A 23,425-nucleotide genomic window follows, 5' to 3' on the forward strand; every position below is an offset into this window, starting at 1 on the left:
AATGAGTTATAATCTGTTACGATCATCACTTATTTTGTTGTTCAGATTGTTATAGCTTCGGAAATCTCTTGAAACTGGTTCTCATCTGCTTCTTCCTGCCCCCCACACACTCCCATCACACGTGGTCTTCCTGTCCTGTGCCTGTCACCACTAGCTCTGAAACTGCGAGACCATGTGGACTCTGGGCCATGACAAGTTCTCCTCGCGTTTCAGCTTGAAAGTGATGTCTTTTTCTCTGTCACTTACGGCATTTTTTCAACCTTCAGCTTCACGTGGCCTTTGCCTGGAAGGGAATTAGTTTGTAATGGAATCTTTTCATTTCAGGAGATACATCAATATTTATATTATTTTGGAATTTCAGCCCAGGTACTACTAAAAAGTTTGTTTCCACAGGTTATTGACTCAACACAAGATCTGGTTGCTTACCTAGAAGAGTTTCTTTTGTAGAGGTGACGTTTCTAAATTCTCCTTCGTACTGACATCAGACCGAGTGTTTATAATATATTAATGGCTATGTTTGCCAAACCAAATGAACCAGTCATTGTCTTCACAGAGTGTAAGTTGCGAAAGAGACATGGCAGATACACCTAAAGAGGGGAGCTTTTGGTTAATGCATTTTGTTCTTTTTGTTTTTCTTTATTATTTACTTTTCATTGACATTTGAACATGGACAGGGGTGAAAAGTAATGACAAACTAGGAAAGTAACAGTTCCCAGCACCTGCGAGTACAGACAAGGTCCTGCTCTGGGCCGTTCACATGCACTACACCTGCCAGGTGTGTGCTGGTGGCTCCCGGCTTATGACCGTTTTCCATCACAAAGAGGAGGCCCCGCAGCACGGATAAAGCTGGACGGGCGCTGGCACGGGGCCAAGGCCTGTGGAGCTGGCTGGCATCGGGCCGATAAGACAGGCCGCCGAGCACAGGTGGCAACGCTGGGCCGTTCTGACTCGGGCAGCCCTCGGCCGGCACTGTCTGTCCCTCGTGCTCCAGGACAGCCGTGTGGACGCCACTGGGCCAGCCGGGGAGCGGAGAGCGGTGCAATCGCTTCCGAAGGAGGAGCGGCTGGGTGGCCAGGACAGCAGTGGCCGCGGGAGGCCGCCGTGGTCCGCACCGAATGGCCGCAGTTTGTGCCGCGGCCGTCCTTGTTTGTTGGAAGCAAGGAGCGCGCTCTGAAATGCGTAACGAGCGGCTGCGAGCGCACGTCCCCCGCGGGGCTGCGTCAGGGTTCCAGCCCCCACGTGTGCCTGGTGATCTCTCCTCGCTGCCGCCCCCGGTGCACGTGCTTCTGGAAGGAGAGGAGGGCTGAGCGTGGCAGGGGGAGGGGACGTGGGGAAAGCCTGAACTAGGCAGCCCGGGTCGGTGGGAGAAAAGGGCAAGAAGTCTCTTCTGAGAAAGCGCCTCTTCACCACAAGCCCGCCCTTCGGCACCAGCCTCCGCGGCCTTTCGCGGGCCGCGGGCCTCAGGCTGGCGGCTGGAGGCCTTGGCCGGAGTCCAGGGAGGCTGAGCGGCCGCCAGCGGGCCTCCACGGACAGAGCCACCTGGCTCTCCTGTCACCTCGTCGAGACGCTTTTGCCTTCAGGAAATCAGCTAATGACACTCAGCCTTGTTCCAGAATCCCAGCTGGAGCCCTGGGCTTTGGTCTGGCACCCGCTGGAAGCCCGGGCTGAGCCCTGGCCCGCCTCCCAGGCCCGCGTCTGCGGCTGTGCCCGCTACTGTGTGTCTGTGATGGCCAGACGACAGGGCAACAAGGGAGGGGAAGGGAAAGCAGGGCAGGCAGCCATCGCCTCTTATTCTTCTCAATTTTGACTCACTGTTCTGCTGTCATAACTTGGTTATCACTTTTCACGAGAATGTGAGTCATCCTAGAAGACATTTGTTTCCCCAAATTGACATTCAGATAGCTATATGTTCTTTCAACTTGTACACCTTCCGAACTTATAGGAAGAGAATCTCATTTTACATAATCCTGTACGTACCATTGGGGTCCCCTTACAGCGTATGGCTTCCTCATGTTTGGGAACAGGCATTCTATAAAATATTTGCTTTGAATCGATGAGAAAATAATTGTGCTTGTAGATTACAAAGCCTGATTTTCTTGGAGATGAGTCCTTTGAAAATGATGGAGCGCATTTCCATAGAATCATTGCCCTTTTGTAGAAGCACCCAGTCTGCCTGGCGTTTGTTTCACATACGCTTGTAAGTCATGTTAATGGCTACCTTGAGGCTCTCACTGCCAAGAAAGTGGCTCCTCGGGTTATAACCCAAGCAGGCTTCCTTCCTTTTTTCAGAGAATATAAAACAAGGTAAGCAGAACAGTGCTTTCCCACCCTCTGTGTGAAATCCTCAGCTCCTTCTTCCCTTGTACTTTTTTAAAAAAAATAAATTTATTTATTTATTTTCTTTTTGGCTGCGTTGGGTCTTCGTTCCTGCATGCAGACTTTCTCTAGTTGTGGTGAGCGGGGGCTACTCTTCCTTGCGGTGTGCGGTCTTATTGTGGTGGCTTCTCTTTGTTGCAGAGCACGGGCTCTAGGCGTGCAGGCTTCAGTAGTTGTGGCTTGCAGGTTCTAGAGTGCAGGCTCAGTAGTTGTGGTGCTCGGACTTAGTTGCTCCACGGCATGTGGGATCTTCCCCGACCAGGGCTCGAACCTATGTCCTGTGCATTGGCAGGCAGATTCTTTTTCTTTTTTTTTTAACATCTTTATTGGAGTATAATTGCTTTACAATGGTGTGTTAGTTTCTGCTGTATAACAAAGTGAATCAGCTATACATATACATATATCCCCACATCTCTTCCCTCTTGCATCTCCCTCCCTCCCACCCTCCCTATCCCACCCCTCTAGGTGGTCACAAAGCACTGAGCTGATCTCCCTGTGCTATGCGGCTGCTTCCCACTATCTATCTATTTTACATTTGGCAGTGTATATATGTCCATGCCACTCTCTCACTTTGTCCCAGCTTACCCTTCCCCCTCCCATTGTCCTCAAGTCCATTCTCTAGTAGGTCTGCGTCTTTATTCCCATCCTGCCCCTAGGTTCTTTGTGACCTTTTTTTAAATTTTATTTTTAGATTCCATATATCTGTGTTAGCATACGGTATTTGTCTTTCTCTTTCTGACTTACTTCACTCTGTATGACAGACTGTAGGTCCATTCACCTCACTACAAATAATTCAGTTTCGTTTCTCTTTATGGCTGAGTAATATTCCATTGTATATATGTGCCACATCTTCTTTATCCATTCGTCTGTCGATGGACACTTCGGTTGCTTCCATGTCCTGGCTATTGTAAATAGAGCTGGCAGGTGGATTCTTAACCACTGTGCCACCAGGGAAGTCCTTCCCTTGTACTTTTAAAGTGGGAGGACAGGAGAGATGCTGGCATCCAAAGCAGGGGCTGTGCTGAGACGGTTTGCAGACCCCGTGAAGAGCGGAGCAGTTCTGTGCTTTGTCTCCCAGCAGGATTCTGCTGTGTTTGAACAGCACGCACTGTGGAGCAGGCCTCTGCTCGCATCCTAGCACTGACGTCCAGTAGCTGTGTGTCAAGTAACTGAATCATTAAGAAAGTGACCTACTGTATTTCAGATGCAGTTTCCTCATCTGTGAAATGGGAACAACATCACTGAGGTGCTGACTTTGGCAGGATGTGCAAGACACGAGGCCGGCGTCCAGGACAGGACAGAAGTGCAGTGAAGCTCCAAGATGCAGAGGAAGGTAACATCTGGATCCAGATTTCTTCTTCTGTACTTTGAACCTTCTCCAAAAATAGGTATCCACATTTGTTTGTTTTGTTGTAGACAGACTGTCTGATCTTGGGACTTTACAGGTGGTAGACCTTAAGGACCCTCTAACCCAACCCCTCATTGTAGGGTGGATGCGGGTTCACCCAAGGTCACACCCAGCAGTGTGTAGCAGAGCCCAGGTGAGCCCCTTGGATAAGGAGGGGAGGGTGTGTTCCTTCTCCAACCTGGAGATAAAATCACGCTCACTGATGAAATAGGTGCAGAGATTTCTTTTGCATTCTAATTTTAGCATCTGTAGAGTCAGCATGAGCTCATTTCTGTTTTCTGACAAAGGGGAAGGTCTTCGACAGAGGGGAAGGTGTCTCCTGCTGAAAACGTGCGGTGGTCTGAAGCCTGCGTGGCTCCAGGGAAGGGGGACCCTGATGGGCTTGGCAGGCACTCGGGGTGTGGGCCACGTTTCCTCTGGCCCCCAGAGGAGAAGACACGGTCGTGGGGTTGATTCTGTAGTCTGGAGGCGGCTCAGTACCACCCTGGAAGCCAACAGCCTTAAAGCTCCTTTGTTACTGGAAAATGCATATGGATGGGTTGGACTCAGACAGAGGATTTTGCTGTTTTGGTGAGAAGAAAGGCAGTCTGAAGCTCCTAGCACCTGCAACTAGTCTAGGTCCACCTCCAGCCCAGACTCGGGCTTGGTGAAGCACGTTAGTAAAGGGATGAGACATCTCTGGCTGCTGAGAACATGTGGGGGAATGTGCACGAGGAACAGGCAGTACAGCGTAAACCTTTCTCTCACCCTGGAGTTTGCCAGTAATGTTTCTGCTTTCTTGGATTTTTCCTAAGTTAAAGGATGCTAGAATTATGGAGCCAGAAAGGACCATGTGGTCCAGCTTCCTCCTTTCAGAGCTGAGCAGACTGTGTTCAGAGAGGAAAACTCACTCAAAGGCACACAGTGAATGGCTTGCAGGCTCCGGACCAGACCAGATCTTGTAGCTCCTGTTGCAGATGACGCTCCACACCTGTAGTGCCACAAGCACTCACGTTTCTTGCTGAAGTTTGTTTATTAAGACCATATGGAAGGTGATTTGAGGCTGAAGTCACATGCATTCAAGATCAAAGGAAATGTGGCTCATCATGAGACCCGTCTGTAGGCTGTGATGACGTCATTTTGGAACCCACTAAATGTACTCTTCAGAAACATGACCGTTTCCATTTTCTGCAGAGCTATTTAAAACCAGAGGAGCAATGACATCATTTTTGACTTATAAAAATAGCTCCTGTCTCTCCTAGCAAACATTATACACGCAGCAGCCCTCACCTACCTGGCCGGGAAATACCCTGACGCTATGCAGTGTGATGAGATGAGCCATCACCAAGTCCATCGTGGAGGACAGAAAGCCACTCAGGCTGAATGCAGGAGGAACAGGGCTGTAATTCTCATCAACTCTTGCCTGAATGTAAAAGGAACAACAGCACTGAAAATGAATTAACAAGCACAAGCAATCTTACCAACATATGTAGAATGGAAAAAGCAGCCCCAGGAGACCACCTAAATTAGAGCAGTAAAAATCAAGCAAAATGAAATACTATACCGTTTAGAAATTCATTGATTTGTGATAAAACACAATTCCGGATGGTGCTTACATCTGAGAAGGCTGCAGGGCGATGTGATAGGAAAGATGCAAGAAATTGATGATGTTCTTATTTGTAAGTTGGGGAAAAGCCGGGGAGGGGTAAGATATTAAGCCAACTTCTGGACAGGACCTCTGACTTGGTAGCAGTCTTTACTAAGCAAGATGTCTTATTCCAACAATTTCAGACAATTTACTAGCAAGAGGATGCTCTTTATTCTATATTGTTTAGGAATGAAAACTCCAAAATACATGAGGCCATGGGCACAGTGCCTCCTCGTTTCTTGTTCTGTAGTAAATGGTCATCATAACTACTCATGCTGTGTTCTGTTAGATGGAGTAAGTTGGGGAGACTAAGAGGTAGAGAGTGAAAACTGAGCTGCAGGATGCAAGAGATGACAAAGTCACGAGAGGAAGTTTGTTTTTAAGTTTGTTTTAGTGAATAAATGCATTAAGGTGCTTGACAAGATGGCTGTTGCACCTCCAGGCAGCAAATCAGAATTCCAGGTGGGAAGTGGGCCCAGCCGGCTGGGGCCTGAAGCACAGACAATTTGCGGACTCTAGTGGATGGGCCACTCCTGTATGGAAAGAGGCAGGAGTAACCCAGAGCGTACCCAAGTCTGGCACAACTGAGTAGAATTCAAACCCAAGTCAAGAGAACGGGAAGGCAGCAAAAGAAGGGAGGGTCCTTCTTCTTGACCTTTCCTCCAGAACCACAGACATAGAGAAGCACCTGGGCAGGGAGGTGGAGAGGGTGGGGCTGTCTCTGCCCCATCACAGGGATGGATGTGGAGGAGGCTGATGAACAAGCAGAGGTGAGTAGAAGCCGAGGACTGTGTTAGCCTCCCTTCCCCAGGCTGCAGGCTCCCCTTCCGGCCATGTTGCCTCAACTGGGGTCAGCTTTGACAGGACCTGGTCACGTCCACCAAGGACGGGGTGGACTAGAGAGACTCAGCCCCACCCCCAGGGTGGAGGCTAGACTTAGTTGTCCTGCTCTGAGCGTTGCTCTCAGAATTCCTGGACTATACCTGGAGGCAGTTCTGGGTCACTGCATGTCTCCTAAGTCCCAGCTTTCCTCTCTGGTGCTGGCTGCGTCCGCCTGGGCCATGCAATCAGCTGTGCCTTGGTTTCTTGGCTGCCTTCTAGCTTCCTCCTGAGGCTGCTGCCTAGCCCTGCACTTTGACCCCCTTAGCTGGGCCCACACACCCTGTTCCAGTTTTCCAGTCCCTGCTCTATGGGTTGGACTCTGCTCTTCATGTCACCATTAGCTTTCCAGGGTTCTGCTCCACACTGGGTAGAACATGCTGGGTAACTGTAGGATTCCAACATCCCCGGCACCCCCAACATTCTGGGAACACACCCCAGCCATTGGGAGCTCCCTACATCAAGCCTCCATTGCCACCTGGCCTGATGGAGCTGTGATGAGACTACTGGTCACCGCCCTGTTGAATTTGTACCTTTCCCATTGTCCTGTTTCCCCACAGATTTCTCCTTGTTGCATGCACTGGCTATTATCTATCTGACAGCATCTCCTCTCTCTTATTTTCTTCTGTAGTAGCCCAGTTGTTTAGGTGGCAGAGATTCCTTGCTCCTGGGAGGGTGAGCGACTACTCCAGCCCAAATGGATGGAACACGATGGTCCTAGAAAGGTTTTGGTACTGTTGCTGCCCTCGGTCAGTGTTCTGACAGATGATATACAGTCAAACATCTAGACTTTCTGATCCAAAGGCACTTATTTGACATTCCTCTTTACCTATTTACCCTTTCCCCACCTTCTTTCCTGGAATTTTGGCTCGCCATCGGGAGGTATAGCAGCCGTCCTGCAAACTAGGATGATAATGAAAGCCAACGCCGTGAGGATTGTTGTTGTTGGAAGGGAGAGTCTGGTGCTCCTTTTTGTTTGAGGCCTGGAAGTCTTGGAATTTAGGCTGTTTTCTGACAAAGGGGAAGGTCTTCGACAGAGGGGAAGGTGTCTCCTGCTGAAGACGTGTGGTGGTCTGAAGCCTGCGCGACTCCAGGGAAAGGGGACCCTGATGGGCTTGGCAGGCACTTGGGGTGTGGGGCACTTTTCCTCTGACCCCCGGAGGAGAAGACACGGTCGTGTGGGTTGATTCTGTAGTCTGGAGGTGGCTCAGTACCACCCTGGAAGCCAACAGCATCCATGAGTTCTTCTCAGAAAGATGGCCCTGACTAATGACGGAACCTGCCAAGATTTTTCAGAACCCTCACTGCCACCGCCTCCTGCTGATTTATATGGGGATGTGTTATTCTGCCAGGAAAACCAGAGAAGCATTTTTAAGGCTTTTTAGGAATCCCATGAACCTCCTACCGCTTAAGTCCCAGGGCTGCTCCTTGGGTTTCCAGGCTCTGTGGGTGGCGTGGGCAGCAGGGCCACTGAGAATGTTTCCCTCACTCTTCTCACCAAGTGCTGGGACTTTGGGTACACTGGGAGGTTGCAGGGCGGATGTGAGCAGCTGGTGATGAGGGCAGCAGAGCCGATGGGTGTGCCTTAGCCCCAGAAGTGCCAGCTGAGGAGCGTGCGGCTAAGGAAACTGCCTCATCGGGAGGATGTGTGGTCCAGCACCAGAGAGGGAGCTATGCTGTTGAAACTCATAAAGCTGAGAGTAAAAATACCCCGGAGACAGACAAAGATATGAGAAAACATTTTTATGTCCTTAGGGAAAAGGAAGACCTAAAATAAGATGCTCAAAGCAAAAACCATAAAGAAAAAATAAATTTGTATAAACAAAGTTAAAATTATGTTTACCAGTGGTAATAGTTACCATATAAACTGTATGTGATTAGAAAATTGAAAATGAGAATCCAGGGTATGTAATGAACTCCTAAATGTCAATAAAAAGAAGACAGACAACCCAATAGAAAAAGGTCACAAACATAATTGGAATGTGTAATAAAATAAGAAAAATAAATATATTTTTAATGTTTGTTTACCTTTATTATATGTTTTACTTACAATAAGCATTTTATATGCAGATATAAAAATTTAAAAATGCCCGTCTTCACTAGGAGAATGCGAAAGCACAAACAAAGAAAGCAAAAACAAAATCAGGACTTCCCTGGTGGCACAGTGGTTAAGAATCCACCTACCAATGCAGGGGACATGGGTGCGATCCCTGGTCCAGGAAGATCCCACATGCCGCGGAGCAACTGGGCCTGTGCGCCACAACTACTGAGCCTGTGTTTTAGAGCCCGCACGCCACAACTACTGAAGCCTGTGTGCCTAGAGCCTGTGCTCCACAACAAGAGAAGCCACTGCAATGGGAAGACCGCGCACCACAATGAAGAGTAGCCCCCACTCACCGCAACTAGAGAAAGCCCACGCGCAGCAATGAAGACCCAACGCAGCCAAAAAAAAAGTAAAAAACAAACCAGCTATTTAAGAGTACACGATCCCGTGTACTCTGCATTGGCAGGTGGACTCCCTACCACTGCACCGCCAGGGAAGCCCCTCCAGTCTTTCACTATTACAAACTATTACAAACAATTTTGCAATGGACATTATTTTATATGCCATCCTGTGCACCTCTGCAAGGCTCTCTCAGGGGTACGGCAACAGGGAACTGCTTTGTCAAATCATGGGATATTTTAATTTAAATACATACTGTCAAATTGCCAGAAGAATATGAGGGGCCTATTTCTTAACATCCTTGCCAATTCTTAGTATTATCAAACTTCATAATTTGTGTCAATTCAAGAGCAAGCTACTGAATTATAAATAGAGGAACTACCCCTCCTCACCAAAAAAAAAAAAAAAAGAGAAAACAATCCATTGCCATCGGCAATATTTGACTCTTTTAAAAGAGGGATGAATTCACATTACGTGGGTATAGTATTAAAGGCTATCTACCAGAATTGCAGCATTTATTCAGAGACAGGAGTGCAGTGACACAGCAGTCACAGCCCTGTAGGGGCTGGTAAAAGGGAGACTCAGTGAGGAGGTTTTAGGGGTCCTTAGGATAAGTAAATACCCCCCGAGAAAAGGGAGCCACCTGAAGAATCCACTGTGGCTGTCCTGGGAATTCCTGGGGGCCTTCAGATTAGATATTTTAAAATCATCTGTGTCATCACAGGAAAAGGGGGGACATAAGAAACAAGCTGTAGGCTCTGGGGGAGAGCAGGGCTTTGTTAGCTTTGTTCCCATCACATTTCCAGGGTCCAGAGCAGTTCTTGGCCCGTGGTAGGTGCTCAGTAATGTTTGTTGAACAAATGAATGAATGAATGAAAACCCCCTAGTGGTAAGATCTGAACAAGTAGTTTCGACCCGGCGAATACAGGATTTATTTAAAATGCGCTTCCCTTTCCTTTGGGACGATCCTTTAATGGTTTTCAAAGGATGCTCCGCTTCTGTATCTCCTGCGTTCCAGTCTGTACTTTTTAGACTAAAGGATGTCATCTTAGCTCCCACACTGGTTGTTTTGTTTATTTGCTTGCCCTTTGTCAGGCTCTGTGGTTTCACCTTGGCCGTAACCGTTCCGGTTGTCAGAATGTCCTCTGGCAGCTGAGGGCGAGGCGTCGCCATGTGTGGCTTCTGGCCAGCTTTCTCATGGTATGGTATTGCCGATGGCAATGGATTTTTTTTTTTTCTGGTGAGGAAGGGTAGTTCCTCTTTTTATAATTCAGTAGCTTGCTCTTTTCCCTCAGCAGTATGGTTTGGAAACCTCTCTCCATCATGACATAGAAATTCAGCTAATTCTATCTAAATATTGCATAGTATTCCATAGTGTAACCATACCTTTTTCTGATGGTATGGTCCCACACGTGTGCGCGTGCCTTCAACTTTACTTGCTGTGGGACACCAGCCTTAGTGTCTTCACAGCTCTCTGTGCCTTTCTTGGCACAGAGTAGGGCCATAAATGTTTGCTGCAATGAGCCGGTGTCCTTCATTGCTGGTGTATACTCTGTGGGCCTGTCACTCTCAGGGGGCCCAGAATGACCCTATCCCAGGGTTGCTTGCTTTGACTTTGTGTCTGGAGCCCAGGCAGTATGCAGCTGACCCCCAGGAAATACCCCAGCTCTGTGGGCTCTGGTCCCAAACAAGGCTGACGTGATTTTTCCTATGTCCAAAGCAGCATTTTAAATGTTTCTTCATCTGTAATATGGGAAAATCATTTTTCTCTCTTAGTGTAGATATGCACTTAGCACAGCATCTGATCTATGTTAAAAATCAATATATATTACCAATGATTATTGTTTCTTTAGTTAATTCTTTCATTAGTCCAAGTATTCATTAGCACTTTACTAGTGTGTTCCTTTTGGTTAGTGTAATGGATGAAGCTTGGAATCCTCTTTTACTCTTGGATGTCAGCCGGCCTTTTTCAACTTGGGTACCTAGAGAGAATTTAGCTCTATAGGAAGAAATCTAAGCGATTATTGTCTTGATTCTCCCAAGGATGGTGCATAACTGCACAATTCTAGACGGGCAGGGAGAAGTTTTTTGTTACATATAGTGGATTCCTGCATTAAGGCTAAATTCTTTGGTGGAACTGGGTTGAGACTGGCTTTGGGATGTGCTGCTTGAAGTGAATATATTTAAGGAAACTCTTCCTAACGTCCCCCTGCTCCAACTCACTTTTCAAAACACATTCCAAATCTTTCTGTTGCCAGTTCCTGTAGCCAGTAAACTTAAAAATATGGTTCTGTTTCTTAAGCATTAAAAAGTTATGTGTTGAAACTTTGACCTATAATGGCAAAGGCTTGGATACTTAGATCAGTATCTCATTTAAAGAAACAAGATCCAAACAGAAATTCCAGGGCATACTTGGATCTCGCTTAAACTGTAGAGTACATGTGCTCTCACTAAAGTCTTTTATCCTCCCTGAGCCTCTTGCATCCTAAAGTGAAGAAGGCTCTCTGTTATAGACTGAATGTTTGTGTCCCCCCCCAATCCATACATTGAAAGCCTGTCCTCCAGTTAACGATGGTGTTTGGAGAAGGGGCCTCTGGGAGGTAGGGTTAGGTCAGGTAGTGAGGGTATGGCCCTTGTGACGGGATTAGTGTCCTTATAAGAAGAGGCACCAGAGAACTCACTCTCTCCCTCTGTCTGCCTCATGAGGACACAGTGAGGAGGCTTCTCTCTGCAAGGCCTAGAAGAGGCCGCTCTACCTTTGCTTTGATCTTGGATTTGTCAGCCCCAAGATCTGTGAGAAATAAATGTCTGCTGTTTAAATCACTCAGTCTGTGGTGTGTTTTTATGGCACCCCAAGCTGACTAAGACGCCCTCACTGTGGAGGGGCTCTGTCACCCCATCCTCAGTGATCGAGGAACCTGCATGCTTATCCCAACTCCCTGCTGGCCACATCCTCCCGCTGCCCGCAGTGCCCCAGCACTGCTTTCTCCTTCCACTGACCTGTTCCCAGGAGACAGTACCACAAGGATTTTGTCCTGGGGAGAGAGAGCAGGGAGAAGAGAAAACAAAACAAGAAATTGCTAAATGTTTTGTTGTGAGTGGAGGGAAGGGAACTGACATACATTAAATTTTGTCCCAACACAACTGCCAAAGTAATATATATTCATTATAAAAGCCAAACAACACAGAAATATAGAAGATAAAAAGTGAAATTCCCTCCTTGCTACTTTGTTATTTCACATACCGCTCCCTACTCACCACCCGTCTCCACCATTAATGGGCTGACACTAATATTTCCAGATGGTTTCCAGATTGTGTGCACACACACCCACATACACACACACTCAAAGGTAGGTATATACACTAACATAAGCTTTTAAAAATAACAAAAATGTTATTCAGCAATTTGCTTTATTTCATTTAGAACTATATAATGAGGATTTATCCTGTTCTTTGTTACAACTGCTCAGAATTCCATATTATGGATGCTCCATGATTTATTTAATAATTTCCTTTTTGATGGATATTAAGCATTTAAAAATTTTTTTTCTCTATTACAAATAATGTTTTACTGAACATTTTCATTCCTATATCTTTGTATAGTTGTTTGAATATTTGTCTTAGCTCAGATAGCCAAAACAAAACACTGCAGACTCGGGGCTTAAACAACAGACATGGATTTCACACAGTTCTGGAGGCTGGAAGTGTGAGATAAGGGGCCAGCGTGGTCAGGTTCTGGTGGGAACTCTTCCTGGTTTGCAGACGGCTGCCTTCTCACCATGTCATCATGTGGCAGAGAGCGTGTGAGCTCTGGTCTCTCTCCTCTTGTAAGGACACTAATCCCGCTATGGGGTCTCAGCCTCCTGATCTCACTTAACCCTAAGTACCTCCCAAAGGCCCCATCTCCAAATTCCAGAACGAGAGCTTCAACATGAATTTTGGGGGGGAGAGATGTTCAGTCAATAACAGTATTTTAATAGAGTTTATTTCTACAAGTGAAATTGCCGTATCAGAGGATATACACATTTAAACTTTTTATTGTCCTCCAAAAAGTTTATGACACTTTATATTCCTACCAAAATGTGTGGTGAAAAGTGTTTATTGTTTCATTTTAATTGGCATTTTCTTGACTGTTAGTGAGGTTGAGTTATATTTTCATAAGTGTTATGAGTCATTTGTAATTTCTCCATGAATTGTCCATTTATATGCTGTCAAAGTTTTAGTAGGGTGTTTAACTATTTTTTATGAGTCCATTGGAATTCTTCATATTTTAAGATATTAATCCCTGATATATCTCAAAGTTTTTTCTCCTTATATGAATTTTGATTTTTTTACTGCTATTTCTTTCTTTAAAAACTAAAAAGAAGGGGATTCCTGCCCCTAGCATGCACCTCCCCAGAATGGTGCCCTGCCAACATCCCCAACAGACGTTTTCTGCATCCTCTGGGACCCGCAGGGTTGAGGATTCCCCAGAGTCGGCCAGGTCCACGCAGTCCATCCTCTCTGGCTGAGGCAGCATGAAGTCCTTGGGGTTTTACAAGGCCAGGACCTAGCTGTGGATGTGGGAAGCCAGCCCGTCAGAACACAAGAAGTATTTAAAGTATGTGATGAAGATAACAAAGGCTATCTAAGCAGAGAGGACTTTAAAGTTGCTGTTGTAATGCTGTTTGTGTACAAGCCCTCCAAGCTGTGTGGCTGACAGGGTCTTGGTGCTCTGGCCGAGTATCAGGCCTGAGCCTCTGAGGTGGGAGAGCCGAGTTCAGGACATTGGACCACGAGAGACCTCCTGACCCCACGTAATATCAATCAGCAAGAGCTCTCCCAGAGACCTCCATCTCAATGCTAAGACCCAGCTCCACTCAACAACTAGCAAGCTCCAGTGCTGGACACCCTATGCCACACAACTAGCAAGACAGGAACATAACCCCACCCATTAGCAGAGAGGCTGCCTAAAATCATACTAAGTTCACAGAAACCCCAAAACACACCACCGGACACGGTCCAGCCCACCAGAAAGACAAGATCCAGCCTCATCCAACAGAACACAGGCACCAGTCCCCTCCACCAGGAAGCCTACACAACCCACCGAACCAACTTTACCCACTGGGGATAGACACCAAAAACAACGGGAACTGCGAACGTGCAGCCTGTGAAAAGGAGACTCCAAACACAGTAAGTTAAGCAAAATGAGAAAACAGAGAAGTACACAGCAGATGAAGGAGCAACGTAAAAACCCACCAGACCAAACAAATGAAGAGGAAATAGGCAGTCTCCCTATTACTAAAGAATTCAGAGTAATGATAGTAAAGATGATCCAAAATCTTGGAAATAGAATGGAGAAAATACAAGAAACGTTTAACAAGGACCTAGAAGAACTAAAGAGCAAACAAACAATGAAGAACAACACAATAAATGAAATTAAAAATTCTCTAGAAGGAATCAGTAGCAGAATAACTGAGGCAGAAGAGTGGATAAGTGACCTGGAAGATAAAATAGTGGAAATAACTGCCACAGAGGAGAATAAAGAATAAAAGAATGAAAAGAATTGAGGACAGTCTCAGAGACCTCTGGGACAACATTAAACACGCCAACATTTGGATTATAGAGGTCCCAGAAGAAGAAGAGAAAGAAAAAAGGGACTGAGAAGATACTTGAAGAGATTATAGTTGAAAACTTCCCTAATATGGGAAAGGAAATAGTCAATCAGGTCCAGGAAGCACAGAGAGTCCCATACAGGATAAATCCAAGGAGAAACACACCAAGACACATATTATAATCAAACTATCAAAAACTAAATACAAAGAAAAAATATTAAAAGCAGCAAGGGCAAAGCAACAAATAACATACCAGGGAATCCCCATAAGGTTAACAGCTGCTCTTTCAGCAGAAACTCTGCATGCCAGAAGGGAGCGGCAGGACATATTTAAAGTGATGAAAGGGAAAATCCTACAACCAAGATTACTTTACCCAGCAAGGATCTCATTCAGATTCAACGGAGAAATTAAAAACTTTACAGACAAGCAAAAGCTAAGAGAATTCAGTACCACCAAACCAGCTCTACAACAAATGCTAAAGGAACTTCTCTAGACGGGAAACGCAAGAGAAGGAAAAAGCCTACAATAACAGACCCAAAACAATTAAGAAAATGGTAATAGGAAAATACATATTGATAATTACCGTAAACGTGAATGGATTAAATGCTCCAACCAAAAGACATAGACTAGCTGAATGGATACAAAAACAAGACCCGTGTATACGCTGTCTACAAGAGACCCACTTCAGACCTAGGGACACATACAGACTGAAAGTGAGGGGATGGAAGAAGATATTCCATGCAAATGGAAATCAAAAGAAAGCTGTAGTAGCAATTTCCATATCAGACAAAACAGACTTTAAAATGAAGACTATTACTTAAGACAAAGAAGGACACTACATAATGATCAAGGGATCAATTCAAGAAGAAGATATAACAATTATAAATATTTATGACCCCAACATAGGAGCACCTCACTACATAAGGCAGATGCTAACAGCCATAAAAGGGGGACTCGACAGTACCACAAAAATAGTAGGGGACTTTAACACCCCACTTTCACCAATGGACAGATCAACCAAAATGAAAATAAATAAGGAAACACAAGCTTTAAATGATACATTAAACAAGATAGACTTAATTGATATTTATAGGACATTCCATCCAAAAACAACAGAATACACTTTCTTCTCAAGTGCTCATGGAACATTCTCCAGGATAGATCATATCTTGGGTCACAAATCAAGCCTTCGTAATTTTACAAAAATTGAAATTGTATCAAGTATCTTTTCCAACCACAATGCTATGAGACTAGATATCAATTACAGGAAAAAAAATAAAAAATACAAACACATGGAGGCTAAACAATATGCTACTAAACAACCAAGAGATCACTGAAGAAATCCAAGAGCAAATCAAAAAATACCTAGAAACAAATGACAATGAAAACACGATGGCCCAAAACCTACGGGATGCAGCAAAAGCAGTTCTAAGAGGGAAGTTTATAGCAATACAAACCTACCTCAAGAAACAAGAAAAATCTCAAAAAAAAAAAACCCAAAAAAACCCAACCTAACCTTACACCTAAAGCAATTAGAGAAAGAAGAACAAAAAACCCCCAAAGTTAGCAGAAGGAAAGAAATCATAAAGATCAGATCAGAAAGAAATGAAAAAGAAATGAAGGGAACAATAGTAAAGAACAATAAACCTAAAAGCTGGTTCTTTGAGAAGATAAACAAAATTGATAAACCATTAGACTCATCAAGAAAAAAAGGGCGAAGACTCAAATCAATAGAATTAGAAATGAAAAAGGAGAAGTAAAAACTGACACTGCAGAAATACAAAGGATCATGAGAGATTACTACAAGCCACTATATGCCAATAAAGTGGACAACCTGGAAGAAATGGACAAATTCTTAGAAAAGCACAATCTTCCGAGACTGAACCAGGAAGGAATGGAAAATATAAAGAGACCAATCAAAAGCACTGAAATTGACACTGTGATTAAAAATCTTGCAACAAACAAAAGCCCAGGACCAGATGGATTCAAAGGCGAATTCTATCAAACACTAAGAGAAGAGCTAACACCTATCCTTCTCAAACTCTTCCAAAATATAGCAGAGGGAGGAACACTCCCAAACTCATTCTACGAGTCCACCATCACCCTGATACCAAAACCAGACAAAGATGTTACAAAAAAAGAAAACTACAGGCCAATATCACTGATGAGCATAGATGCAAAAATCCTCAACAAAATACTAGCAAACAAAGCCAGCAGCACATTAAAAGGATCATACACCACAATCAAGCGGGGTTTAGCCCAGGAATGCACGGATTCTTCAATATATGCAAATCAATCAACGTGATACAGCATATTAACAAACTGAGGGATAAAAATCATATGATCATCTCAGTCGATACAGAAAAAGCTTTTGACCAAATTCAGCACCCATTTATGATAAAAGCTCTACAGAAAGTAGGCATAGAGGGAACTTACCTTAACATAATAAAGGCCATATACGACAAACCCACAGCCAACATCGTTCTCAATGGTGAAAAACTGAAACCATTTCCACTAAGAACAGGAACAAGACAAGGTTGCCCCCTCTCACCACTGTTATTCAACGTAGTTTTTGAAGTTTTAGCCACAGCAATCAGAGACAAAAAAGAAATAAAAGGAATCCAAATCGGAAAAGAAGTAAAACTGTCATTGTTTGCAGATGACATGATACTATACATAGAGAATCCTAAAGATGCTACCAGAAAACTACTCTAGCTAATCAATGTATTTGGTAAAGTTGCAGGATACAAAATTAATGCACAGAAATCTCTTGCATTCCTATACACTAATGATGAAAAATCTGAAAGAGAAATTAAGGAAACACTCCCATCTACAATTGCAATAAAAAGAATACCTAGGAATAAACCTACCTAAGGAGACAAAAGACCTGTATGCAGAAAACTGTAAGACACTGATGAAAGGAATTAAAGATGATACAAACAGATGGAGACAGACACCATGTTCTTGGATTGGAAGAATCAACATTGTGAAAATGACTATACTACCCAAAGCAATCTACAGATTCAGTGCAATCCCTATCAAACCACCAATGGCATTTTTCACAGAACTAGAACAAAAAATTTCACAAGTTCTATGGAAACACAAAAGACCCCGGATAGCCAAAGCAATCTTGAGAAAGAAAAAAGGAGTTGGAGGAATCAGGCTCCCTGACTTCAGACTATACTACAAAGCTACAGTAATCAAGAAAATACGGTACTGGCATAAAACCAGCAATGTAGATCAATGGAACAGGATAGAAAGCCCAGAGATAAACTCACACATATATGGTCACCTTATCTTTGATAAAGGAGGCAAGAATATACAATGGAGAAAAGAAGGCCTCTTCAATAAGTGGTGCTGGGAAAACTGGACAGCTACATGTAAAAGAATGAAATTAGAACACTCTCTAACACCATACACAAAAATAAACTCAAAGTGGATTAAAGACCTAAATGTAAGGCCAGACAGTATAAAACTCTTAGAGGATAACATAGGCAGAACACTCTATGACATAAATCACAGCAAGATCCTTTTGACCTACCTCCTAGAGAAATGGAAATAAAACCCAAAACAAGCAGATGGGACCTAATGAAACTTAAAAGCTTTTGCACAGCAAAGGAAACCATAAATAAGACGAAAAGACAACCCTCAGAATTGGAGAAAGTATTTGCAAATGAAGCAACTGACAAAGGATTAATCTCCAAAATATACAAGCAGCTCATGCAGTTAAATATCAAAAAAACAAACAACCCAATCCAAGAATGGGTAGGAGACCTAAATAGATATTTCTCCAAAAAAGATACACAGATTGCCAACAAACACATGAAAGGCTGCTCAACACCACTAATCATTAGAGAAATGCAAATCAAAACTACAATGAGGTATCACCTCACACCAGTCGCAATGACCATCATCAAAAAAACTACAAACAATAAATGCTAGAGAGGGTGTGGAGAAAAGGGAACCCTCTTACACTGTTGGTGGGAATGTAAATTGATACAGCCACTGTGGAGAACAGTATGGAGGTCCTTAAAAAACTAAAAATAGAACTACCATATGACCCAGCAATCCCACTACTGGGCATATACCCTGAGAAAACCATAATTCAAAAAGAGTCATGTACCATAATGTTCATTGCAGCTCTATTTACAATAGTCAGGACATGGAAGCAACCTAAGTGCCCATTGACAGATGAATGGATAAAGAAGATGTGGCACATATATACAATGGAATATTACTCAGCTGTAAAAAGAAACAAAATTGAGTTATTTGTAGTGAGGTGCATGGACCTAGAGTCTGTCATACAGAGTGAAGTAAGTCAGAAAGAGAAAAACAAATACCATATGCTAACAAATATATATAGAATCTAAAAAAAAAAAAAAAAAAGGTTCTGAAGAACCTAGGGGCAAGACAGGAATAAAGACACAGATGTAGAGAATGGACTTGAGGACATGGGGAGCGGGAAGTGTAAGCTGGGATGAAGTGAGAGAGTGGCATGGACATATATACACTACCAAATGTAAAATAGATAGCTAGTGGGAAGCAGCCGCATAGCACAGGGAGATCAGCTCGGTGCTTTGTGACCACCTAGAGAGGTGGGTTAGGGAGGGTGAGAGGGAGATGCAAGAGGGAGGGGCTATGGGAAATATATGTATACATATAGCTGATTCTCTTTGTTATACAGCAGAAACTAGCACAACATTTTAAAGCAATTATACTCCAATAAAGATGTTAAAAAAAAAAAAAACTAAAAAAAATTTAGGTGGCCGTGTTGCCAGTCATTTTCTTCATGGCTTTGGAGTTATGTTGTTATGTGTCAGCATCACCTTCCCTGAGATCCAAGAATATCCACATACATTTTACCCAATGCTTTGATTGTTTTGATTTTGTATCTTTAGATCTTTAGTCCATCTGGAATTTGAAATAGAGCTCTAATTAATTTTCTAATTAATTTATTTATAATTAAATGTATAAAAGTTTTCTCCGAAATCATTCATTGGGGAGCCTTTTATTCCTCCACTATCTGGAAATGTCATCACTATCACATGTTATACTTCCATGTACACGTCTGTTTCCAAAAATTCTAATTTTTTTCCTTTAATTATTTCCTGTAGCTACCTTGGTCCTATGCAGCTTTAATTATTTTAGTTTTATGTAGTGTATTTTTATATCGTTGATATCACTACTCAATTGTTTTCCAAATGTTCCTGGCTACTGTCGTGCGTTTTCTTTTTTGGATTCCAAGTTCTAAAACTTCTACTTCTCAAAATAATGATTGAAATTTTCAGTTGACTTTATCTAATAATTAGGAGAGAATTGGTATTTTTACAAGATTAAGTCCTCATATCCATGAATACAGTATATCTTTTAAGTCTGTTTTATGCCTCAGCAAAGTTCTATAGTTTTTGTTTTCATACTGTTCTTGCACATTTAAGTTTATATTCAGCTATTCTGTAGTTTTAGTGCTATTTTAAATGGGATTCTTTTCCATTACATTGTCTAATTAATGATTGATGGTATGCAGGATTAATGACACTTACAGGTGGCCACCCTACTGAGCTTTCTCATTTTATTAATGTTGGTTAATAATGTTTTCAGCCAGTTGTTTGGGGTCAGCAAACTTCTTCTGTGAAGGGACCGATAGGAAATATTTTTGGCTTTGCTGGTCATAGGAGCCCTGTTGCAGCTACTCAAATCTGCCACTGCAGTGTGGAAGCAGCCGTCGGCAATAAAGGAATAGATGAGACCATGTTCCAATAAAACTTTATTTACAAAAACAGGCTGCTGGCTGGATTTGACTATTGGGCATGGGACAGGGTTTGCTGACTATATTCTAAGGATGCAAATATATTGTATATGAATAATATGCTTTTCCTTGTCTCCAAAACAGTGGATTTCAGAAGAGTGTTGAATAATAGGCATGATAAAAGTCACTCTTGTTTTGTTCTTATTTGAGGTGTTGGTATCTCACCATTAAGTTCAATGTTTCTTATTAAATTTTTGGCAGATATTTTTACCCAAAGTGTTCTCATCTATTCCTAGGTTACTAAGAGATTTTAACAGCAGTGTGATTGAATTTTAGCAAATGCCATGTATCTCTTAATATTCACATTTTCCCTATTATTTCTTCATGAATATAAACAAAATATCTTATAATGAACTGTCCTTGAATTAATGGAAGAAATGATTCCATTTCCTATATTTCATTAAAGATTTCTATATCTACATTCATAAATGAAGCCATAATTTTCTTTCTATAATATTTCTTCGATTTTTTAGTACTATTCTAACTTTTGTAGAATGAATTGGGAAACTTCCCATCTTTTTTTATGCTCTGAAATATTTTAAGTGATATCAAAATTAACTATTCTTTGCAGGTTTGCTAGAACACCCAGAAATTATTTGGGTTTAGTGAACTTTTTCAATGATGGGCTGTGCCATTTCCATCTCCTCTGTTATTCATTGATCTTTATGAAGCAGGGTCGTCCCAGCACCTCTTTGCCCCGGATGGCTAAAGCCTGTGTGCTGCGTGGGATCCGTTCCACTTAGACTTGCTGTTGTGGAAACTGGTCAGCCGAGTGGTCGTGAGAGCAGAAGAAACCTGTCATAGGTTAAAATGTCTCCCCCATTTCTGCTTGAGTTCCGGAATGGTTAAATTATACAATAAGGAAAGACAGAGGAGAAGCAGAAAAGGCAAGCACTTTAGAGATAAAATAAGTGGTAAGGAGAGGCCCTGAGCCGCTCCGGAGTAGAAAAGAGGGCGGGTACCCCTCCAACTTCTACTTGCACCCAGAGGGAGCAGGGCTAGATTGTTAAAGGGCATCACTGGTTCAAGGAAAGAAGGGATTTTGCACTTTGGAAAATTCGATGGGCGTTTAAGGCTCCTGGAAACCTTGGGCTTTCCACTCCCTGCTGAGTTGTCAGGTTGCCTTTGCTGGGGCCACACCAGCTTCAGCTCCGGGTGTTGGGGACCCTGGCTTGTAGTGCTCTCTAGCTCCCTCCCCCTCACCACCCTCGGATCCCTGGATACATCCTTTCCTGGGGGCGGGGTAGGAGGTAGGCAGAGCCCCCCTGCAGCCTGCCCTCTGTCTTCATGCTCAGGTGCTGGTCCCCTAGGGATTCCTTGCCCAAGCGGCCCAGCTGACAGCACCTTATGGTGGAGACCACCTGCAGAGGTGGGGGGCCACCTGCTGTGCGTGGGGCTGAGCCACAGGTGAGACAGAGTGGTTGACGCATGGCTCCCATCTGTCCTGCTCTGCGACCTGCACGCGTGATGTGCCTTGACGGGACAGCTCTGTGCTTGGGCTCATCGGGGTTGACTTTCAGGAATGGAGTAAAAGATGTATTTTTGTTTTCTTTAGAACCTAGTATCCAGCTTTTCTAGCTCAGTGTCCAGGGCAGGAGGAAGAGGCTGCAGGCAGAACCCGTGACGGGACCTCAGCGTGGACCTGGCCGTCCTTGCACTGTTGAGTCTCCCACGGCGCCATGCCTGCCTGGTGGGCCGGAGGGCGAGGCTCCTTCAAGGTACACATTTACAAACTGCAAATGGATGCCCTCAGGCTCTTTATTATATTTTGTTTACTGTGTTTTTGAGGCAAGGGCAAAAATTAGATGTGATCTTACAGCTTTTCTACCCAAGTTTTTAAATGCCCTTTCCCGGGTGTGAAGGAACGAACTGGATGGCCTGGAGGACGAGCCAGGATATGACACAACCTGGAGAACTGGCTCAGGAGGACTTGCCCACGCCCTGAACAAGCGGAAAACCCAGGGAAGAACCGTCTCATCGTTTTCAAACCCTCCTATTCTTGGGAAAGCTTTTCTCTCTCCAGAGAGCTGTGATGACTTTGCCTTTGTGATTCCAAAGGCAGAATCCCTTCAAGCTGAAACCCCACGTGCACTGCGCTTCAGCTAGGGCTCCGGGGGCTGGGCCGGGGGCGGGGGAGAGCGGGCTGCTGCTGCGTTTGCCCTGAGGTGGGGATGGAAGCCACGACCTTCCCTTGGGGGTGACATTTCAGGCTCCAGGCAGCCGGGGCCCCAGCACTGTCCCTGTCTGCCTCCCCCTTCTCTCCGTGAGGGTTCAGCCCTGATGGAAGGCTGTGAGCTCTAAGAGGCCCAGGGCACCGAGCACACTAGGGGCTGGGGGCTCGGGAGGCCAGGAGGCCAGGGAGGCCTGGGGGTCCCACAGCGACCCGGAGAGGTCCCTGGATCCGCTTATGCTTCCGGAACCTGGTTGTCCTGAAGTCCTGCTGCCACCTGAATGACAGATGCCCCTCAGCCTGTGCTGCACGCAGGTGATAAATGATCTTCGGGATGCACCACACCAAACAAAGCTGCGCCTCCCCTGGAAGTGATGGGCGTCTACGCGGCCAGCATCAGGGAGGTTGTGACACAGGGGGAGCCTGGGCGGTGGCCTCGGGAGGGTGGCACGGCTCCGGGTGACTGCGCCCCCTGCCTGGGCACTCCCTCCCACCACCCCGCTGCCCCTTACGGCCAGTTCAGATGACCGACCCCCTCCGGTTCCCTGAGCCGCTCAAGGATTTAATCTCAACACAGCATCTTCCCTCAGCGCTGCTGGTTTCCTCCACGGGCGAGTGAGGAAATGGCTCAGGGCGGGCAGGCAGGTCTTCCCCGTGGTACGGGGGGTGATGGGGAGAGAGTCGGAGCAGCTGGGTCCAACGCCCGAGCACAGGGTTGTGGTTTGTGAACGTCTCTGACTTTCAGTGTTTATTACGGAGCAGAATCGCAACAACAAACTTCTGGTGTCCCGAGGAAACACAGCCTTGCTACAGACTCATCTCTTCCGCAAGGAGGCCTCTCTCTTGGAGGAGATCTGGGAAGGGGAGATCTTGGGACGTGTGCCCCGCACGACACAGCATTGAGACGGCTCCACTCGCTGAAGCGTATCAGGCCCTATGGTGTAGACGGCGGGAGCGGGAAGCCTGGGGAGCAGAGGGCATACGGTAACTCTCCATAATTTCTCCTCGGTTTTGCAGTTGTTGAAACTCAAACTGCTCTAAAAATAAAGTTTATTAATGAACGTTAAAAAGTTGTCAGGAAAGAGCATCTACAGTAGGTCAGATATGATTCATAACTAATAT

The 23,425-nt window shown here is 44.7% G+C and overlaps 1 protein-coding gene across 1 annotated transcript in view; it reads right to left on the minus strand.

The window, feature by feature from the left end:
• Positions 1 to 15,984: 15,984 nt before the first annotated feature.
• The window catches only part of EGFR (epidermal growth factor receptor), a 200,514-nt gene continuing 193,073 nt past the window's right edge, over positions 15,985 to 23,425 (minus strand). Inside the window, exon 30 of the mRNA XM_089917909.1 lies at positions 15,985 to 23,340. The gene's annotated coding sequence lies outside the window, so the exon portion shown is untranslated. The remainder of the gene's footprint in view (positions 23,341 to 23,425) is intronic.

This window comes from Delphinapterus leucas, chromosome 9, assembly GCF_059928025.1.
Source record: "Delphinapterus leucas isolate spDelLeu-1000000601 "Yukka" chromosome 9, BTC_Dleu_Yukka2, whole genome shotgun sequence".
Taxonomy (NCBI): Eukaryota; Metazoa; Chordata; class Mammalia; order Artiodactyla; family Monodontidae; genus Delphinapterus; species Delphinapterus leucas.